Source organism: Podarcis erhardii (assembly GCF_964252035.2).
Source record: "Podarcis erhardii genome assembly, chromosome: 1".
Classification (NCBI taxonomy): domain Eukaryota; kingdom Metazoa; phylum Chordata; class Lepidosauria; order Squamata; family Lacertidae; genus Podarcis; species Podarcis erhardii.
This window is the reverse complement of record NC_138497.1, coordinates 97422474-97439127: the sequence shown is the minus strand read 5'-3', so window position 1 is coordinate 97439127 and position 16654 is coordinate 97422474. Positions and strand designations below refer to the sequence as shown.

General features: G+C 41.3%; 1 long non-coding RNA gene across 1 annotated transcript; it reads left to right on the top strand.

Annotated features, from left to right (window-relative positions):
• Positions 1-42: 42 nt before the first annotated feature.
• Positions 43-13474, top strand: LOC309348807. Its single transcript, XR_014159557.1, has 3 exons — positions 43-230; positions 5738-5795; positions 13356-13474. It is a non-coding gene; the product is annotated as an uncharacterized lncRNA (long non-coding RNA).
• The last annotated feature ends 3180 nt before the right edge of the window (positions 13475-16654 follow it).

The window sequence follows — 16654 nt, the reverse complement described above, 5'->3', positions numbered from 1 at the left end:
GCCGTGTTGGTCTGCTGTAGTCGAAACAAAATAATATAAATAAAAAAGTGTGCATGCACATGAAAGCTCATACCAATAACTAATTTAGTTGGTCTCTAAGGTGCTACCGGAAGGAATTATTTTATTTCATTTTGTTTATTTTGGTTTTTTTCGACCTCGGCTCCCAGAAGTTGTCAGCATGTGACAGTGGCCACATCCCATGAACAGCTTTGCTTGGCCTTCTGAACCAGGTGAGGGTAGCTGAGGGGTTTCAAACCCTCTGTGAGTTGGGAGACTTCCCCTGCATGTAAAGACAGGCTCTGGCAGATTGAGCGGATGAGACCAATAGTGGGTCCAAACGTCAAGAAAGTGGTTTCTGCATGTGCTGTAGAGGGAAGTGAGGGGCAGATGGGAGCCCCATGTCAGAGAATGGAAACTCTGATCCTAAACCTCTGCTGCCTTGCGGCTGTACTCATTAATGAGAAAGGCTTTGGGAGTAACCCCAGGGAAAAATACGTATCCACTGCCTTGTGGGACATCTTTGGGAGAAGAAAAGGCTAAGGAGTAAACCGTACAGAAATCCAGAGTGGAGTCTCTAAGATAGTTGGATGGTGCCTTGTATACCTCCTTCCGGCAACTCCTGCAGCCCAGCTGATGCCAAATGTAATGCTGCTTTGGACTACATCAGCAAGACCGAGAGTGGGGTCTTGTTGTCTGGACAGCCCAGGATCTCCATAGCACCACTGCTTAAGCTTGTGCTCTGAGGAGGTAACCTCCATGCTGCTAACACAGCGGTTTGACGTCACCCCAGGAGGAGCACTCCATTGTCTCTTGAAACAGCCAGATGCCAACAACATCATTTTGCTTAATAAGGAAGATGTGACATAGTGTAAAATGACAGGTTATACTGGTTTTCCTGTTTGGGAGATCAGCTGATAGAGGTGTCATTAAGAAACAAAGAGAGCAGAGTATTGGGCCATAAAGAAAGATTAATAATGCAAATATTGCCCTTCCTCTGCCACTCAGTAGTGGATATGGACAGAAGCATTGGGAGCGTGAGGTTGTAATGGTTACAGGGGCCATGATGCCACTACAGGAAAAAGTAGCCATTTGCAGTGTGTTTTAAAATGGAGGCTGGCAGGAAGACCGTGATGGTGTAAATGGAAAGGGAAGCTGCATCTGGCAAGGGGTTCTGAGAACAAGAAGTAGGGAGTGGATAGAACTCAATGCAGGGTGGTAGGGAGAGTCTGTACCCAGACACTGGGTGTGGTGTAGTGGTTAAGAGCGATAGACTCGCAATCTGGGGAACCGGGTTTGTGTCTCCGCTCCTCCACATGCAGCTGCTGGGTGATCTTGGGCTAGTCAATCTTCTTTGAAGTCTCTCAGCCCTACTCACCTCACAGAGTGTTTGTTGTGGGGGAGGAAGGGAAAGGAGAATGTTAGCCGCTTTGGGACTCCTCTGGGTAGTGATAAAGCGGGATATCAAATTCAAACTCCTCCTCTTCTTCTTCTTTGGACCCAAGCTTGATGAAGCTATGGGAAAAGCAACAAGAGGCACTCTTGGGTTGTCATACTATGCACCCCTTCAGCCAAGATCCTGGTTGACACTACAGTCACTGTTGTGCCTCATTTTTTCCCAAAGGAAACACAAACCCTGGTTAAGTGCCAAAACACTTGGAATCTCGTGCTGCTCAACAGAGATTGGAGTGGCCAGTAACAATATGTTTTGAATAACAATTTCAGTTGAACCGTAGGATTTCTGAGTTAGAAAGAACTCTAATTTGAGTAGGAGGACAACCTCTTGTCACTAGTCCAGTCCCCTGGACGCAATATCACAGAAACAATCTGACAAGCAGAGAACAGAGTGGAACTATCACTGCTTGTGATCTGGACACCTCCTTACCTCACCTGGGCTGCAAATCCCTCTGTATGTCATTTGTTCTACTTTTCCAAAGTTGCACAAGTAAAGACTATGGCAGAATAGTAGCTGAGTGGTTCCTCCTGCTCTCCGTCACTTGTTAATACTTCCCCATCTTCCCCAAAGAATAGACCTACATTTTGTTCCGGACATAATTAAAGAAGGTTTTTAAATTGTTTTTCATTTTCCTTGCAAGTCATAGGTCATTATGAGATTTAGTCTTCTTGACACTGTCATTACAGGTTCAGAATACTTTTAAATTCATCCTTGGTTATGCCCCTTCTTTCATCTCGTATACATTTCCTTTTTTGACTGAGTGGTACTGAATTGTGCATACACATCATAGGATCAGACTGCAAATAATAGGTTTTCTATTTAGTTATTTAATTATTTGGTACATTTATATACCACCTTTTTCTTCCTAGGAGCTCAAGGTGGAATACATGATCCCACTCTTCCTTAAATGCTCTTTCTTCCTGATCTCTTATTTTACTGGTTAAACTTGCCATTTCTACATATTCCAGCAATTTTGTCTGCCATTCCTCCTTCATTGGTACAGTTCATTCCCTCCATTTCTGGGCATATGCCATTCGAGCTGCTGTAGTAGCATAAAGAAACAGATTAAAATTTAGATTTTAATTACATTTGTTTTACTTTTAAAAGGCTAAGTTGAGTCATTGAACAATTGCATATGCTTTAAAAACCATATTGTCAGGAAAGCACTGTTTAATGTCTGGATAAGATATAAGGATTTGCTTGAAAATAAAACTCCAAGGTGGTTGTCACCAATGGAAACAAAGGCTCAGAAAAAGCTCAATATGGAGGCCAAATGGCCGAAATATTGGGAAATTTTGGAACAAGAAGGAGACAGACTAAAACTGCAGAGTTATGAAAAACTAAAAAACAAAGTGCGAGATTGGCTTCATTATTATCAAATAATGGAGGCTTACAATTTGGACAAGAAAATTGGTTTTCAGGTGGAAAAATCAAAACTGGAAATAGAACTGTTAGAACCCAAAACTAAGAATTTGTCAAGAATGTATAACTTGCTGTTGAAATGGAATACTCAGGACGAAACGGTTAAATCTGCAATGATTAAATGGGCACAAGATGTTGGACATAATATCATGATGGCTGACTGGGAACAGTTATGGACCACAGGTATGAAGTTTACGGCATGTAATGCCTTAAGAGAGAATATAATGAAAATGATATACAGGTGGTACATGACACCAGTCAAGCTTGCAAAAATCTATCATTTGCCCGATAATAAATGTTGGAAATGTAAAGAGACCGAAGATCTCCCTTTTACATGGATGTAACTTCCCTTTTGGTGGATTAAGACTTTCTGGGAGATGATCTATAATGAAATGAAAAAGGTATTTAAATATACCTTTCAGAAGAAACCAGAGGCCTTTCTCCTGGGCATGGTCGGCCAATTGGTGCCAAAGAAGGACAGAACTTTCTTTATGTATGCAACAAAAGCAGCAAGAATACTCATCGCGAAGTATTGGAAGACACAAGATTTACCCACCCGGGAAGAATGGCAGATGAAAGTGATGGACTATATGGAACTGGCAGAAATGACTGGCAGAATCCGAGACCAAGGTGAAGAGTCGGTGGAAGAAGATTGGAAAAAATTTAAAGTTTATTTACAGAAACATTGCAAAATTAAGGGATGTTAGAAGGTTGTTGGAATGAAGTAATGTGGTTTTAGCAGAAATGATATAAAGGATTAGGTTAAAATTGATTTATTAATTGGTGAAAGACGAGAATTACAGTATATTAAGATAAATTATTAGGATAAAAACAAAGCTGGAAAGGATTTGCTGAAACATCTAACTGAACTAAAATACAAAAAAGGGAGGTGTGAGGAGGTCAAGGAAATAAGTAAAGGAAAGAAAGCTATGTAAAGGTCTGATCTGTTGTTTTTTTTAATTGTATTTCTTATGTATTTTTTATTTTTATTTTTTATTGTTTCTCTTTGTAAGCTTTAAAATTTGAATAAATACTATTTTAAAAAAAAACACAATTGCATATGCAAGCAACCAAGATTGGATAACAAGTAAAGAGCAAAGTTAAACACAGAGCATAAAGTCTATGACTCACAGTCCCCTGATCCTTTTCACTAGTTACCCATCTTCCTCAAACTTCTACCAGCTGATGCTCTGAAATTGGAAACATATGTCATTCTTAGGCTACAGTCCTAAATACATTTTATAGGGAGGAAGTTCTGTTGAATTCAGTGACACTTGCATCTGAATAAACATGCTTAGGATTGCCCTGTTATACTCAAAAACTAGAGGGTTGTATCCAAGTAGGTTATAACTCAGAATAGACACATTGAAATCAATAGACTTGCTGTTTACATTAATTGATCTCAGTGAACATACATACTCCACCTCCCTATTGTCCTCATGTGTTCTAATTAATTCATTCCTGGTTTGCAGAAAACCAACTTTTCCCCTCTGCATTGACACGGGGAAGCTATTGTTTGGGCTTCCTCTCCAAACCAGGATTGCAAACCAAGGTTTGAAGCTGGTTTGCACAATTCAAGTTTGAACAGGAAGCTTAAACTATAAATTGGCAATTTCCATGTAAAAGGGAAAATTGTTTGCTGCAAACCAGTGAGTTTCTATTTGGCAGAGTGAGTGAGGGGAGGATGGGGTGTTCAAAGTCCAAGGCTGCGTCATGTAACACCCATAGTTTGGCACTTTTGTTAACTAACCCTGTCCTCATTCCTGCCTCAGTTCTGGCTTAAGAAACTACACTACTGTGTAGCAACTAACCCTGCTTTTAACAAGTTTAGGATCTGACTGCTGCAGTAAAATGCATATCATTGTTTTTTTGGTCTGGAAAAAGAGACACAAAGATGGGGAGGCATGCAGAATTCCAATTTAGATGAAGAAGCCAACATTTGCTTCTCTCAGATTTTCCAGATGTTGATCTTGGAGAGATTCTCTTAATCACCCAACTGCAAGCAGCAGGAATGCTGGCTGGCTGAGATTTGGCTGAACAGAGTTTCTGCCTTAGATAAATGCAAACAGTAGAAATAGTTTAGCTATTGTGCCAGACTTTCATCCTTTCCAGAATGAAGCATTTAAGATGTGGTTCTTAAGGCATCTGGAGGAAATGGGGTCAATGTGATAATAAGTCTGATAGTTTTAAAAAAGCTATTGTGAAGCAAAGGGATATCACAGGATTCTGAACTACATTTTTATCTCCTTATTTACCTTTTTTTTTTTTTTTTTTTTTGCACATCGCAATCTCACAAGATGAACTTATGTCAAATCTGCAGCCAAATACATTTTCAATCCTTTCTTCTAATTTACTGAAAAGGTAAAACATAATGCAGATGTCCTTGATATATGTATCTATCAGTTTAAAAAGTATGTTATTTCCTTATTATTTGAGCTGCATAGGATAAACTTATCACTCATTTCTATAGGTAGAATGAATTGTCTCAATCACAACGCCTCCAGAAGGAGCGAGAATAGTTTCCACAAATAGGGGAGTATTTCTTTTTATATACTGTTTCTCTACATCGTTCTGCCCGGACACTGAGATCCAGCTCCGAGAGGCCAAGTTACAGGGAACCAGGCAGAGGGCCTTCTCGGTAGTGGCGCCCGCCCTGTGGAACGCCCTCCCATCAGATGTCAAAGTGATAAACATCTACCTGACATTCAGAAGACATCTTAAGGCAGCCCTGTTCAGGGAAGTTTTTAATATGTGACATTTTACTGTATCTTTCATCTTTGTTGGAAGCCGCCCAGAGTGGCTGGGGAAACCCAGCCAGATGGGCGGGGTACAAATAATAAATTATTATTATTATTATTACAGATCCTTTCAATCGAACGCTGTAGAATTTTTATTGGAATAATGGCTCACTCAACACGAGGTAAGTGGAACCTGATTGTGTGTTTTCTGGAGGAGAAATGGGCACCCTTACTGAGATCTTTGCTTATTTGTGCTGCTTACCCATTGATTTCAAAGTGATTACTCAAACATGTTTTTAAAAGTTACAATTCATTTTTAGTGAGAATCCCCCCCCCCCAAATGTATTACTTCAAAAAGTTTATGTATTCCAATCCCTATAAAGATGAAAAGATGAGAAACAAATATGAATTAAGATTCCATAAATGACAGGAAGGATGCCAGCCCATTCTTATGGAAACTAACTGAGAAAATACTAATATACATGTACAGTGGTACCTTGGGTTACAGACGCTTCAGGTTACAGACTCCGCTAACCCAGAAATAGTGCTTCAGGTTAAGAACTTTGCTTCAGATGAGAACAGAAATTGTGTGCTGGCAGCACGGCAACAGCAGGAGGCCCCATTAGCTAAAGTGGTGCTTCAGGTTAAGAACAGTTTCAGGTTAAGAATGGACCTCCAGAACGAATTAAGTTCTTAACCCGAGGTACCACTGTATTATTGTGAAGTGTGCTTCCAGTTTTAATCTAGATAAAAACTATGTCCCAAATATCAAAAGTTTTAAAAATGCTGGCATTGGCATAGGATCTTGCTACAGATTCAGAATGCTTCTTTCTGGTCAGCTATTTTTATCTTTTTTAAAAAAACACAAAACCAAGAACTAGCTCTCAGAAAGGGCAGATGTGGTTTTCCTGCTATAGATCAAAGGCCAGCAATTGAAATGCCAGCACTTGACAAAGGAAGGCCATCCTTATCGTTTAACATGGAAAGAGTAAAAGTATAAACGGAAATACCAAGCAATAACCATCCTTCCTCCAAACAACAATTGAGCCTTTATCAATTGCTTGTTCAAAATCCATTTTCCCCTAGCAGCAGACCCCCAGATTACATTTTGAAGACCATGCTGTAGTTATTGCTCAGTATTTTATAACAACAGAACTAGTGTAGCGCAGCAGTTAACAGTATTGGGACTGGGACCACAAGATCCATGTCCAAATTTCCACTCTGCCGTGATGCTCATTGGGTGACCCAGTCATACAGTGGTACCTCGGGTTAAGTACTTAATTTGTTCCGGAGGTCCGTTCTTAACCTGAAACTCTTCTTAACCTGAAGCACCACTTTAGCTAATGGGGCCTCCCGCTACAGCCGCGCTGCGGCTGTGCAATTTCTGTTCTCATCCTGAAGCAAAGTTCTTAACCTGAGGCACTATTTCTGAGTAAGTGGAGTCTGTAACCTGAAGCGTATGTAACCTGAAGCGTATGTAACCTGAAGCGTATGTAACCTGAGGTACCACTGTATTTCCACTGGGATTTGAGATGATAATATGGGTGGGAGGACTATTGTGTATTCCTCCTTAAAGGAAGGGTGGGATTAAAATGTAGAAAGTTAATAGCAAACAGGTATCAAGGACATTTTGAACTTGATTTTTTGGGAGATTGTGATTGGCCCAAGATCACCCAGTGATCTTTGTTGATGCATGGGAATTTGAATCTTGGGTCTCCAAGGTTCTATACCTACATCCTAACTACTACAACATCTTGGTTTTTAAGATAAGACACATTTGAACTATGGATGCTAGTAAATCCAAACAAAACTATAAATACCACAGCAGCTGGTTTGCCTACTGTCTACAAAAAAACATTTTGGGTGATTCCCTCTATCCTCACTCTTGAACAGTGGGCAGAACTAAAGTTTTGGCCAGGTTGCCAAAATCCTTTGAGTAAATGTCAACATAAGTGTTTTTATTTAGTGTGCATGCTTGAATTCTGCAACTCGTATGCATGCACTAAGGATACTGATCTCAACCACAATTTGCTGGTATGAGACATCACAAAGTGTGTGTGTCTCCTCTCCCCCGGAAAGCCATCCACAGTCCACTGAGGCAATGAGTGATGACGGAACAACGTGACAGAGCATTTGGCTGTGGAAGACACAAAACCTATCTTTAAACCACTTCCCTATACTTTAAATTAGAATGTAAGCACAGGCTCAGCTGACCATATTTGCCAGCTTTGGCTGTATGCTGCCATGGGACTCTGTGTCTGGACCTGATCCTTGCCATGCTAAGATACCAGAAACATCTAGGGACCACATGCCAGTGGTGGGTGAGGCCTATTGAAAAAGTCGTCAGAACAATGAATGTGATGTCACACAGGAGGCTACAGTCCAGCCACACAAAACCCAGAGCTTTCTGTATACACATACACATTGTTCCATCCTCCATCCAGGCAAGCAAGTCATTTTCACAGTTCAAGGACACATTTCATCCAGGCAAAAGCTGGTGCCAAATGTCTTTCTTTGCTTTCCTTTGGACCACATCAGCGAGGCTGAAAAGGGGGGTCTTGTTCTCTACACATAGCACAGGCTTGCGCCCCAGAGAGGTCACTTTGGTGTTGCTAATGCAGCAACAACAATGTGGAAGGCAGCAGTTACGAGTTACATGTCTCCGCAGTCACAGCAGGTGCTGTGATTCTCCAGTGTTTTGACTTCACCCCCGGAGGTGCACTCCATTGTCTCTTGAGACAGACAGATGCCAACAACAATGGAAGGGAAGAAGGGAGTAGGATAGTCCACTTGCTCTTAGGCCTAGTTCTAATTGGGAGGGTAAAAAAAAACCTGTTTCTGGACATTACCATTTTAGAATGCAGGTGGGAGTTCACATGGTTGATTGTTCTTAGCAATACAAAAACAAAAGACAAAAAACCTCCACCTAGAAAATGTGCATGTTCAGGATGCTGTACTACAACCATTTTCCCTAACATCTTGTTTTCTTTGAGCATGGTGGCAATTTTTTTCCTATTGAAAACTGTTCATCTGTATGAGTCCCTGCACATAGTTTTCAGTAGTACAGCCCTGACATAGGTGTATTACCTCAGTGAAAACAGCCTAAGTTTTAGACCTCATGAGATTCCTCTCCTTAATAATTCATAGTTTCTGGCAACTCATTGGCTCTGGAAAAAACGAATATTTCTATCAAAGGTTACGGTTATCATATACAAAATTTAAAATCAACAGCTGCTGTTAATAACACTACTTATTTTCAACTTAAGCTGAATATATCCAAGAGCACCTTTTAAAACATTTATATCGCTCAGTAAAATCTATTTTCTTTCCCTGCTTCCTCCCAAATTTGAATTGACACCCTAGTTTAAATCATGATTTTTCAGTGCCAAGCCATCAGCAGTTTTTTCCTGGGAAATTACCACAACAAAAAGAGCTGATTTTCTGCCCAAAACTAAACCATAAACATATGTTTCTAGCCAGTGTCTGCTCCCAGTGTGGGGAAAGTGGGGCCAACTTGACTATGTGCTAACAAATGTGAGGCAATGAAAGGCCTGTGCTTCCCTGCTGCTATGAGGGAGAGAAGGCAGCAAAACACTGCACTCTTCTACCCAGCAAGGAAGGTGCATTTGCTTTGAGCAATCGCAGGGTGGCAGTACAGAAGTAAAATCACTTCATTTGCAAATCTGAATAACTACTAACACACCCCAGTTGGAATGAAATGATTTACAGCATTTGTTCACGTGGGTGAATTTCATACTTTCCCAGAAGCTTATCTTTACCTTTCCATGAATGATTTACTACATTTTATTAGATAGCCTCAACTGCATGCGCTTAAACACACGCTAAGCCTAAGGAAAGCAAAATAACTATGTGCAGCACTTTGAACATGAACACTGCTAGTGAGTTTCTGGCGCTGCAATCCTGTAGCTCAGGGGCAGCTAACCCCCCAGCTTAGGGGCCTGATTACTCACGCATTTTGAATGCATGCAAAAATATGCATGAGGGACTTTAGGGTAGCTACACCCATTTTTAGCTACACTGGCCACTGGCATGCACACCTGGGAGGGCTGGCTAAGGCTAAATGCCACCCTTGGGTCAAAAAAAGGTTGCTCACCTCTGCTGCAACTACTTGCCTATGAGTAAGTCTAACTGAAAGCAGTGGAGCTTACTTCTGAGTAGGCTTGTGTAGGATTGTGCTTTAAGGCTCTCTTGTCATCACTCATTAACTGTTCTGTGGAGAAAATTATTCCAGGCTGATGAGACAAGTTACAGAGTAGTCCTATTGTTCAGAGTAGTCCTATTAAATCACTCCCACTAGCAGAGTGGGGGGAAACAAGTCGGAGTTGTTCTTACAACAAAAAACCCACAAACTTTCATCAGTACAAATACATTTCTTTTTATTCCTACCCCTGCTATAACTACAATTCTGTGTACTTGCCTGTACATAATTTCCATTCAAGAATAACAAATTTATTTAGGCATGCCTGAATGTCAGATTGCAGCCTGTAATCATTAAGCCTGCTAACTGACAGGTAAAAAGTAATTTTTAACCTTGCCACAACCCTGTGAGGTAAGCAAGTTTAATTACTATGGGCTGCAACCTGGCACACAAACGTAGCAAAGAAAGGAACAGTCAATTGTATCAATGCCAAGCAGGCTCACAACAACTTTCTGTGTCACTAGTGGCGACAGAGGCCAAAGCGTAATGGCATAAATCAAGGCCAATAAAGAGTACTATAATGCACTGTACGTGGGGATGCCTTTGAGAAGTTTTCAAGAATTGTGGCTGGTGCAGAACATGGCGGCTAAATTGTTAACTGAAACTGATGGCCAAGAATATCATAGAGGGGTTAAAATAACTTAGCTAGATACTAGTTTGTTCTGAGCTCAGCCTTTAAAGCCCAAAACGGCCTGAAACCTTCTAAATCAATACAATACTAATATATATGGTAACAATCAGCCATAGAGCAATAAAACAGTAGATTTAAATAGCATTTTTAAAAAAATATTAAATATTTAAAGAGCTCTCAAAAAGGCCTAGGAGAATAAAAGTGTGTTTTCCTGGTGCCAAAATAACCCCAGAGTAGGGGAGAGCATTCCACAGCTAGAGTGCAATGACTGAAAGGATCCTCTTCCTAGGAACCACCTACCCCACCTTCCTTGTCAGGGGCATTCAGAGAAGTTTTAAAGGCTTTTAATTATATTTTCTACTTTTTAGGGCAGAATCTTTTATTTTTGGGCCATTGGCTGAATGGCTAGAGCAGGGTTAGCCAACGGAGTGCACTCTAGATATTGCTAGTCTACAGTTTCCACCATCTCTGGGCATTGACCATGCTGGATGGGACTGATGGGAGTTGGAGCCTAATAACTACTTGAGGACATTGTTGTAGCTACCCTTGGGCTAAACACCACTGCAATGAGAGATCTGCCATCAGAAGACAGGAGAGGAGAGCACTTACATGATTACCTATAGCCCTTCCATCAATGGCCACCACCACTCTTTGATGGCATAATGTTACACCAGCCCAATACCTGGGGCAAATCATTTGCCTCTTCTTGTCAGAACATAGGATATGGTGTCACACAACACCCAATCACAGCTCAGCATCCCAAGTACATAAATTCCACACAGGGAGAAGATAACTCAGATGGTAGGCCATGTGGTTGTACAAACCTGCTGCTCACAAGGGGGACCTTTGGAGATGGAAAACATGGCGAAAGAACACTTTGCACACAAATGAAGGACTTTGCACAAAGCAGCTTGGCTTCACAATACATCGGGGAATTAGTGAGTGGTGCTAATGTCCTAGAACCCTGGTGAATACCTTGCTTTGAGATATCAGAAACCAACACTGAACCCCACACCACTTCCAACAACTGGAGGGAGTGGGTAGCTGTAGTCAGTAGAGAACACCTCACACAAATAATAAAGGGAATATAGAACATACACTATAATTTATAACTGTTGCAACTGTCTCTGTGCACCTTCCCAGGCTTATTCCCTTGGAAGTGCATTTAGCATTGCAGTCTAATTGTACAATGCTCTTATCATACGCAGTACAAGTATTTGCTGTGGTTCCTTGGTCAAATAAAGCTGTCAAAAGAAAGTAAGATACATGCTATGGGAAAATTGAAGGCAGGGCATATGGAACACCTACTTTCTTCCACAGTGTTTAATAAAAGACTGCAGTTGTTGCTTCTGAAGCAGTTATAGAAGTTGGTTGGTTTGTAATACACTCTGGTAATTACACAACCAAAGTGTTTGTACTTATTTCATTTTGCATTTTCACTTTTGCTCCTAAACTCGTCACATCTTGCTATTCTTTCCCTTTGGCTTGGAGTTGTTTCACGTTACAGAATTAGAGGCTAGATTGTGTTTGCCTCAAAGACGTGAGGTGAGTACACAACATGCCATAAATTGTTATGTACACTGGCCAGAATCCAAATAACCATGAAACTAGTTCCATAAGCCCTTGTGCACTTTAGACTTACTGTTCTTGAACAGAAGATACCAGGGCCATATAATAAGTGCTCTTGAAATGGACAAGCATAAAGAAAGGATTTGTGATAATAGAATCATAGAATTGTTAAGGTGGAAGGGACCACAAGGGTCATATAGTAGTCCAACCCCTGCAGCGCAGGAAACTTTTGCCCATGAGGCTCAAAACCACAACCCTGAAATTAAGCGTCTCATGCTCAACACAGGTATACAAATAAGTAAGTACCCATTTTAGAAGCTGAGGATACTGTGAAGCTGTAGGGACATAAGAGCTCAGCTGAATTAGGCCAAAGGCCTGTCAAGTCCAGCATTCATTTTCCCCAGTGGCTGATCAGATGCCTGTGGGAATTCAGGAAGTGGAACCTGAATACAAATGCCCTTTTCCCACTTGTGATTCCCTGCGACTGGTATTTAGAGGCATATTGCCTCTGATGGTGGGTGTAGAACATAGTCATCATGGCAAGTAGCCATTAGTCTCAGTCTCCAGGTAATAATGGCTGAAATTATTTGTAAAAATTCATATATTTCTGATAAGTGTGTATCAAGAATTTATGACTTCAGATGAAGTGGAGAAAGGAGAAATATAATTTGATATAGATCATTTGCTGTCAGTTGAGAAACCACTTCTTAATAACATTAGAGAGGAACATCTCTCCCCACCTTGGCCCTCAGGAGCACTTACACTAATGCAGTTTATGGAAAACATCCAATAGGTTTCCTTTGTTGGACAATTATTTTGAAACATTTACAGGACAGGGTGGAGCGAGAGAGAATGATTGCATTTTATGAAGAGTCATGCAAATGTAGGAAGCAATTTTAACATGTCCTTGCTGTCAGTTTTATAGGAAAATTTATCCAAAAAATGAAATTACAAAATATCCACTGATGTGAATTCTATATTTTACTAAATTTCATTTGCTCTGTATGAAGGGAAAACAAGTGTTTTATCATTACATTATGCAATGATATTTTTCATTAACGTAAATAATTTTATAATAAGGTGGTGTGGTGGGAAAAAAATTATATATTGACCTATTAAAAGATGGTTTTTTTAAAATAAAAACCCAGACACTGTGAAGCTGTGCATACATTCATATGTGCAAATAACTTTGAGAGCCTACCTTACTATCAGACATCTCCTGGTGGCTCATCACCATTTGTAGAGTATAGCAATTTTTCTGCAGCAGGACCTGCAAACAATTTTCTCAGTGCCATCTTGGTTCACATATGTTTGCTATTCAAGAACAGCAGAATAATGAAAGCATACTAGCAAAGAAAGCAAAGAATGGCTGGGCAGTAAGCAAGGATCCTCAAAGGGAGATGCAGAAAGAGCCACATAGTTGGCATGAGATACATTAGGCCGAGCAGTAATAGATGTGTGATGACTGGACCCAAAGTTCTTGGCAATCTTGTAGGTTGGATACTGGTGATAAGTTGGGAATGGTTAGGAGTGTGAAACAGGATTATTTGAAATTAAAAAAGTAATGAAATAATGTCATTCTTCAGAGTTGGTCTTTCCCCCAAAATCCCAAGATATTTTGACAAGCCCAGCTGTTTCAGTGTTATGTACTGAAGTTCTCACCCTGGGCCAGCAGGGGGATACTGTAGATAGTTTCCACTCAGGTCCACATATGCAAATAAGGGATTGAAAGTGATGTTCCGTGATTTGATAGTTACAGAAAGTGGTTACTGTTGCGTTCTAGTGGAGCTCTATATAAGCAGGCTGGCTGAACCCTTCAGTTCAGTTCTGTTCTGGTCTGTGAATAAACAAGAGCTGTTTGAAGAATCGCTGTGTTGTCTGATATGTTCACCCACAACTTAACATTCAGGTTCTAGGGTAGAAAAGAACAATCCTATCCTTGAGTTACATGTGCTAAGTTAGAAAGGGTCAGTCCAAAAACTATTCCGCCAGCATAGCAGGACCATAAGACGTTGGATGGTTAAATGAGGGTAGAAATTACATTTCATCTTTGGGCCTTTTCATACCTTCATATAGAAGCAATCAAAACTGTAGTATAATTTTAATTCCATTTTCTGTACCTTTTGAGAGATTTAGAAAAGTATACAACAGAGAACTACATTAATTGAAGCATCTCTCACAGCTTTTTAAGACCAAACGTTATCCCATAAAACAACCTTTCCCATAATATTCTCCAGGAAAAGGAAAGCTTTAACCCTCTTCCAAAGCATTTGAAATATTTGTATAAAGTCAGGCAGCTTTCATGTGGTTGGGTTGGGAAACAGGACTATGAAAGTCCTGCCTGCACTCTTACAGGGTAGATGAAAACCAGAGTAAGGCCTCATATGTCTGAAACAGCATCTCATTTTGGGCAAACTTTGGGCAAACCAAAAAAAGCTGAACAACTTTTGTGTCCAGATTTTCATTTTTTGAAATATGGCAACCCTACTTAGCACACCCGGATACCCATTTTTAGTTTGATGTAAACCCTAGGTATAGCTTCCTTTCTAACAAGTACCGGCATTCTTATAGGGTTCCAGTCTTATGGTAATAATACACATATAGTTGTTAGACAACAGATCAAACAATAGCCACAGTGGAGCTGTCTATTTTCAGTCATGGAAGTCTCCTCAAATAAAGGGCACTTCTTCAATGTACAACTTCTCAAAACATGCATACACAAGCTAAATTTATAAATATACAGAAGCCACTGGGGGAAGTTATCCAGAGGTTTGGATAAAGGAATTATATCAACACTCAATGACACATTGCTCTTCTTGTTTCCATCTTTTATTTTGGAATCTGGTTCTGCTTGCACACTTTCCATAGGCATCTAGTTGGCCACTGTGAGAACAAGATGCTAGATGGGCCTTCGTTTTGATCCAGCAGATCTCTTCTTACATATCTTATTATGTATGAGTCCTAGAGAGCATGTCTGGGCAATTTTAGGGTGGATGGGAGCAAACAAACAGAGATTTAATCCATGTAAGAGATGGCAGTACTGTGGGTGGGAAAATCTGAACAGCCAGGCGGTATGTACTCGAGGTGGTTATACTTCCCCTGAAATATCAAGTCAGTAGCTTGGGAGTCCTGCATTCAGTGCTGCTGATGGAGGTGCAGGTGGCACTCGATATGAGTAGCGGTTTTATCAGATTTGGCTGATTTGCCAGCTATGACGCTATCTAGCCAAAGTGGACTTTGCCTCAGTAATTCATGTCCTGGTTACATCTAGATTAGTCTACTTGCAATCACTAGAGTGGGACTGCCTTTAAAGGCAGCTTGGAAGCTAGAAGTACCGTAGAATGTAGCTTCCTGGCTGCTAGAGGTAGCCAAGCAGAAAACACATTTTACACACATCCTGCTAGCTATATTGGCTGCTGATGCATCTGGGCCCACTTTAAAGTGCTAGTGGTTACGTCTAAATTGAATTGTTTGAGATGAAATTATCTGAAGGATTGCTTGCACTCATTTGAACTTGCCCAGACCTAACATCAGCCGCAGAGGTCCTGCTGGCAGCTCCACCATCCAAGCTGTTTAGATTGGCAGGCCAAGAGTTGAGGCCTTTAACAGCTATCACATTATTTTATTAGGTGGATAAAAAATACATTATATTTGCAATATAACAGATAGTTTTGTGGTGCCTGTATTCTTTTCATAATGTACAGGCATGATATTTGGGAAGGAGTGTAATTATTATTATTTATTATTTTATGAATTTATGAATACCCAGCCTTTTTCTCAGAACTGGGGTAATGTTTGTCTGTTTCCCTCATTCAAGCGGTCCACCCCCCACTCCCCGCTCCCGTCCCCAGTAACCAGGAGAGACAAGATTGGCAGCTTGTTCCTTGACAGAGCTTCTGTGCTTGGCTAGTTGTCAAAAAATCTATCTGGCGAAGCGTTTCCCCTGTCACTTCTCCCCTATGCTGTGAAAACGCTCAGCTGTTGCATTTCTGTCCGCCGTGCGGTTTGCAGAACCCGAGCCCTGCCAGAACTTCTTAAAAGAAATCGCTAGGGCCGCCGGAGCTGGAACCTACGGCCCTCCAACAGGGTCTCCTGGACTGCAATTCCCATGATCCTTGGCTGCTGGCCGCGCTGGTTGGGCATGATGGGAAGCGCAGTCCAGCAAAAGAAAACAAAATCTGGAGGGACACGTTCCCGTGCCGCTGTCATCCGGGTCGGGATTTAAAAGAGAGGATCCTACGGGGGCGAGGAGGCGTGATAAAATCAGCAATGCCACTCTTTTGGGAGCGAGCATTAAGATCACGAGGACGCGGGGGAGGGGGTGTGAGAAAGCGACCTGTGCTCTCTTGACGCTGTAAGTCACTTGGAGAGGAGCCTTTCTTATAAGAGAGAGCGCGCGCGCAAGCAAGCAAGCCAGCCAGCGCGGGCGAGGAGAAATATATATATATATTTCGGCAGCCCGCCCGCTCCACTTCTTCGCACCCACTCGCTTCCTGAACAGCGTACGTCACCGAGCGCTTTGGTTTGACGCGCCCGCCCTCCCCTTCCTCCTGGGCGTCCCTTCCTTCCCTCGTCGGCTTTGGGTGCCGAGAGGGAGGGACGGGAGAGGCGGCCATCTTGGG